This window comes from Zerene cesonia, chromosome 6, assembly GCF_012273895.1.
Source record: "Zerene cesonia ecotype Mississippi chromosome 6, Zerene_cesonia_1.1, whole genome shotgun sequence".
Classification (NCBI taxonomy): domain Eukaryota; kingdom Metazoa; phylum Arthropoda; class Insecta; order Lepidoptera; family Pieridae; genus Zerene; species Zerene cesonia.
This window is the reverse complement of record NC_052107.1, coordinates 4,630,201-4,635,849: the sequence shown is the minus strand read 5'-3', so window position 1 is coordinate 4,635,849 and position 5,649 is coordinate 4,630,201. Positions and strand designations below refer to the sequence as shown.

At 30.6% G+C, this 5,649-nt stretch overlaps 1 long non-coding RNA gene across 1 annotated transcript; it reads right to left on the bottom strand.

The window, feature by feature from the left end:
- Window positions 1-207: 207 nt before the first annotated feature.
- On the bottom strand, window positions 208-3,429 carry LOC119840444. The gene is made up of 2 exons (XR_005288311.1): window positions 3,160-3,429; window positions 208-325 (listed from the first exon to the last, which is right to left on the bottom strand). It is a non-coding gene; the product is annotated as an uncharacterized LOC119840444 (long non-coding RNA).
- Between the last annotated feature and the right edge of the window lie 2,220 nt (window positions 3,430-5,649).

Here is a 5,649-nt window from a genome sequence, read left to right as displayed (position 1 = left end):
ACCGATTCTCATTAAACTTTGTGTGCTTATGGGTAGGTCTGATAGGTATCAGCCAATCTGTCTTTTATATTCTGTTTTTTATTTTATATTCCTTAAGAAGGCAGAACAGCGTTTACCGGGTCAGCTAGTAAGATATAATTGACTAAACTGTAACATGGAAAATCACTAAATATATATACAATGGAGTGCAATAAAACAAACAAATAGCTAATACGTATTTTATTGGCTTGATAATTAATAACATAGACGGTTATATTCCACGACCGATAACGGTTGATTTGGCCCAGTTTGTCCCTTCATGTCTCCATGTACCAGTTATGTGGAACTGTGGACAAAGAAAAACAATATAAGTATAATAATTTAAATCATAATAGTTTTGGAAGGGTGAATAAATGTTTCGTAGGGTGTTTTGGTATCGCGGTCTATTTCGTCCAGTATTTCAAGACCATAATTGAAACTGATATGAATTATGAGATATCTGAATTAAAAAATGTGTTACAAAATTTGTATACTGCGCATACTACATATTTAAAAACGGGATAGCTCCCTAAATTATTGCTTTCTAAGAGAAGAGTTCGCTTTTACGAAAAAAGATCAATCAGTAATAGATTATTATTTTGACAGTTCAAGTTCACATTTTTCAATCAAGTTCTACATCTTTAAAACAACGCTATTAATTACTAGCTATAAGTTTCGTTTCTTTGCATTGGATTCATTTATGAAAATTTATAAGGTCTTAATAATAAAAATGAAAGAAGCCTTAAGCCGATTAAATAATTCGTAGATAAAACAAAACTTTAATTTTTAAGTTTCGGCATTTGATTTCATAATTATAATGATAGATAGTATTAGTTCACTGTTTGTATAGTTTCAAAATACCATAGAATAGTCGTATCGCCAATTCATTAACAATTTTTGTCTCGAACTTCTCCTTCTATTTACTCCTCTTTTAACTATTACAAGGGCGGTAAGAGAGGTCATTTTAATGATTGCGAGTTGCGTTCAATGATCAACAATATCGTAAAACGAAGGACTCGTAACATTGAACTCGAATAAACCGGACGCAATGATAAAGCTGATATCAGAGGAAAGATGTCATTGCCACGCTCGCGGTACCGGATACTTAGCGCATGATATAACTGAAACTCTAAACGCACACGTGTCTTCCAATTATTAGGATTGATATGATGGAAGACGAAAATTCCGTTTCGTCTCTAAACATGTTATTCGAATGTTTTATATACGATTATCGACTCAAACCACAATTCAGATGTGACGGACATTGACATTCCCTTTGATTCCCTTTGATTCCCTTTGATTCCCTTTGATTATGCGCTAATCTCAATACGAATAGCGAGTGTATTATTTACAATTATTCGCGCGATTATAAAATATATTACATTAAATCACGTTAAACATAGTGTTATGTTTTTGAAATGTCGACCTCGCAAGAGCTCCTTTTGGATGAAAGAATTTGTAATAAGTGATAAAACGCTCAAACGCTCCCTCGCATCGAATGTAAAACATATTATCAGAAAATTAATTAGTTTCAGATAGAAATGCGCACCTTTTTCAGCCTCTTTATTTATTTGATCTTTAAACTATTGTAATGAGTTTGAAATAATTTATTGAAACAGTTTAGTTCGTTCTCTATAATCACTACGATTTATGATTGCTGAGTCATTGTTAAATATATAATTTCTGCATATTATTATTAATTACAGTATTTTTTATTATTAAGTACCTACAGTAGCTATTATTATTATTATTAAGTACCTACAGTAGCAAAGCTATTTCTATGTATATTTAGTATATAGTTCATTAAATTTTCGAATCTTGTAAATTATAATTTCCATAACTAAACCAATTTCTGCTGCTACTTATTATCTGACTCAATTTGGGTTAAGAATAGCAACAGAAATGATTGAATATTGAATGTATAATTATAGAATACCTAGAAGAAACGAAAGCCAAAGTATTAATCTTATCATCACTTATCTTAAATCTATATTGAACTAAAATTATAATCGTGAAAGTTAGTAAAATTTTATGGATGTGTGCTACACTTTCAAACAAAATCTCATAATTGTAGATCATTTGTAGAAATTTGATGCGATAGATTTCCGTCTAGATTTATAAAGACTAGTTTTTGCCCGGGTTCTACGCGAGTGAAGACGCGGTCTCCCTCTAGTATTTTTATACGAACATTTATAAAACGAAGCTTTACAATTCATAGAGCCTCAGTTTATTTAAGCGCAATTTCAAGTTTCAAGTTCTAATCAACTTCGATTAAATAAACAATAAAGTGGGTTGTGATAGCTCGAGAACTGTTTTTGAAATTTAACTCTTTTCCATATTTCCAGATATCGAGATTTTATTTAATCTGAAATAAGTGAAAAATAAATTCAAACTGCTGCTTTTAAACAAAAATTTGTTCTGCCGCAGTATACTGCGACTAGTTATAACTAACCCATGGAATTAAAATGAAAATGAAACAAGAAATAATCTCACAAAAATCATAACAAACTAGTATTAGTTTGGAACTTTTGACCTTTTACTTTTCCAAGTTTTATTATGATTTTGTCTTCGCATAGTTGAAAAGCAGATGTAGGTATAACAAGGTTTTTTTTATAGCATATATTGTATTCTATACAAAAATATCAGCAATAAATCAAGCTGTGACTACTATAATTTTATACCTAGTAGCGATTGTTGTTTACAGATCTTAACCAATTATGCCCTAATTGCTCCGGTACGTCACTGGTTCATAGAAATAACAGCTAATATAAATGTGATTTTCATATTTATTTTAAATTAATCTGTCAATTTATTGTGTGTTAGGGCTAGTGCTTGAAGTTTTAGCAAACCCTAAAATTTTTGTTTTTATTATTATTAGAATGTTAATAATAATGCCCTAATTGGTCCGGTATGTCACTGGTTCATAGAAATAACAGCTAATATAAATGTGATTTTCATATTTATTTTAAATTTATCCGTCAATTTATTGTGTGTTAGGGCTAGTGCTTGAAGCTTTAGCAAACCCTAAAATTTTTGTTTTTATTATTATTAGAATGTTAATACACTTATTATTATATAGGCTATGCATTACATGTTAATATATAATTTATATCTATTAGGGGAATCGAAATAACTACCAACCTGCTTCGAAGCGAAGCGTATCAAAACTTTTCACTAAACAAATCACAACACATTCCTTCAGCGCTTCTCATTGTTGGAGTACACAGTGGACGAAGACGACACAGATGATGCACTACTGGTTGTCTTTGATAAGTTCGTTTTCTTCCTAAAGCTCAATCTGCCCTCCCCGCGGATAAGGCGATCAAGCGTCTGCCTCAACGCGGAGTGTTTCCTCTCAAACGGATTTGTATACATTTTGACGTGTATGCTCTTCAATAGCTAATTTCAATCTGAATCGATCTGACACTGTCGCAGAATATATATTGACGCGATGACGCGAGCGCAGGTCAACATGTCGACTACGTACGTCACACGTTTTTTGTTAAATAATGATCGTTTCCAATACAAAAAGTTACATGTATTATGATTTATTTTACAACGAAAGTTTACATTTTTGGATTCTATTAGGGCTACTTATAAATTTTTGAATCTTAATAGTAATCTCTGTTTTTATACTTGATATAGAAGCCTATTTGTAAAATAGAGTGTTATTGTTGCTATATATAGAATTATCGATACTGTTTATTTTGTTTATGAGTCTTAGAGTTTCTTACTCAAACAGAAATTGGATGGATGATGGACAAATAAATTTGGATCAAAAAGTTTCATTTATAATGTCTCAGAAAATTATAAGATATATATATGAGCTATTTCGGATAATCCATACACTGCGTCATGGAAATTAGATAATCATAATAAAAGAGTACTTAAATACCTTAAAAATGTCGGGAAAATGATGATACGTAATAAAGTACTAATCACAATTTGGAAAAAAGAAATCACGCATGACGAATTAAATGCTTTAAACATTTAACGTATGGAATTTTTTCTCCACCGGAAATTGGACCAAAAACCCCACAGCTGTAACCCTGACGCAGTTAAAATTAAATTAAATTATTCACGTACTGGTTATTATTAGGTTTATTATCATGTATAAATAATAAGGACGACAAACGGATTCGCATATTATCTTGGGATTGTATTATCATAATGATATATAAATATGTATATTGTTACACTACAAATAACATTCTGACGTACGACTTTCGCATTATATTTAATACATTTACTTTAAGAAAATTAATCAAGGAAGACTGAAATATAATGCCCAATTCCAATTATAAGCACAGATCTATGATTATCTTCTCAAATCTATCATCAATAAAATCAATCTAGCAAAAAAATCCGTCTTATTCAAGATTCATGAAACAAATGCTTGCGGCATGAAGTAATTATTTTTAATCAAAAATAGACCGCCTTCAAATTGTCAGAACTAGACCAAAATTTGATGGCCCACACGGGAGGCATCGGCTTTCCAATAAATAAAGAATTATCAAAATCAATTCACCCAGTCAAAAGTTCTAAGATAGCGAACCCAAAAGAGAAACAGTAGAATTTACCTCTTCCTTTTTTAAATGGAAGAACCCATCAACAACACACTCGAAATTCATATTCAGTGTAGGTACACTTTCTGTCTTAGACAATATATTATATTTATACCATAGATAACATAATATTGTAAACACTATGAATTTTTGACATGTTTAAGATCGTAGCGTTAATCATATCGTAACTTCACACGTGTCCCTAACCCTTTATAGGTTTATAAAAGAAAAACGATAAAAACAAGCTAGATTCATTCAAATAAAAAACATAACATTTATTTATAGCGATCTAACGCCAGGCCAGCAGAACCCGTGTAACTTTCTCAAAGATAAAATAATTGTTTCCTTAGATACATTTTCTTAAAATGTTTTGTGCTGATTAGTTTTTAAATAAGTATATTAAAATGGCTTTTCTATACACACTATTACATTTTTTAGAATACAGTCACCGGAAGTGTAGGTACAGTTATGTTATTTGTGCAAAAATAACTCTAAAACCCTGACCGTGGACATGACGTTGCCGGACAGACGTATGTTTGTCTATGCTTTATTTATTTATTTATATACACACGAAAGCAGATTACAATCTCGTTAGGCTGTTACGTATTGGCATTGGTTTTGTAGAAACATCGCAATCCAAAAAATGTGTCTATACTAATATTTTAAAGAGGAAATATTTACAATTTTATCGTAATGTTTTCAAGCAAAAACTACTGGAGCGAAGATTTGAAATATAAAAATTCTTTCATCATTAGAAAGCATCATTACATCTTACAGTAACATAGACTATATATTATGTTCCACGAGTGACCTACCTGTCTATAAGCTAATGAAGTAATTTGAAAATAATGTTAGAATTTATAGTTTTTTTATATTAAAGCAAGATAAAAATAAATAAATGCGATTATTTTTATTTAATATATCATTGTATTTATAATAAGTATTTTCTATTTTCGCCATCTATATATACAACTAGATCTATATATGTACCTCGGGCGAAGCCGGGGCGGACCGCTAGTAAGTAGTCTTTAACGAAATTAACAATTATAGATTGGACATAACCACA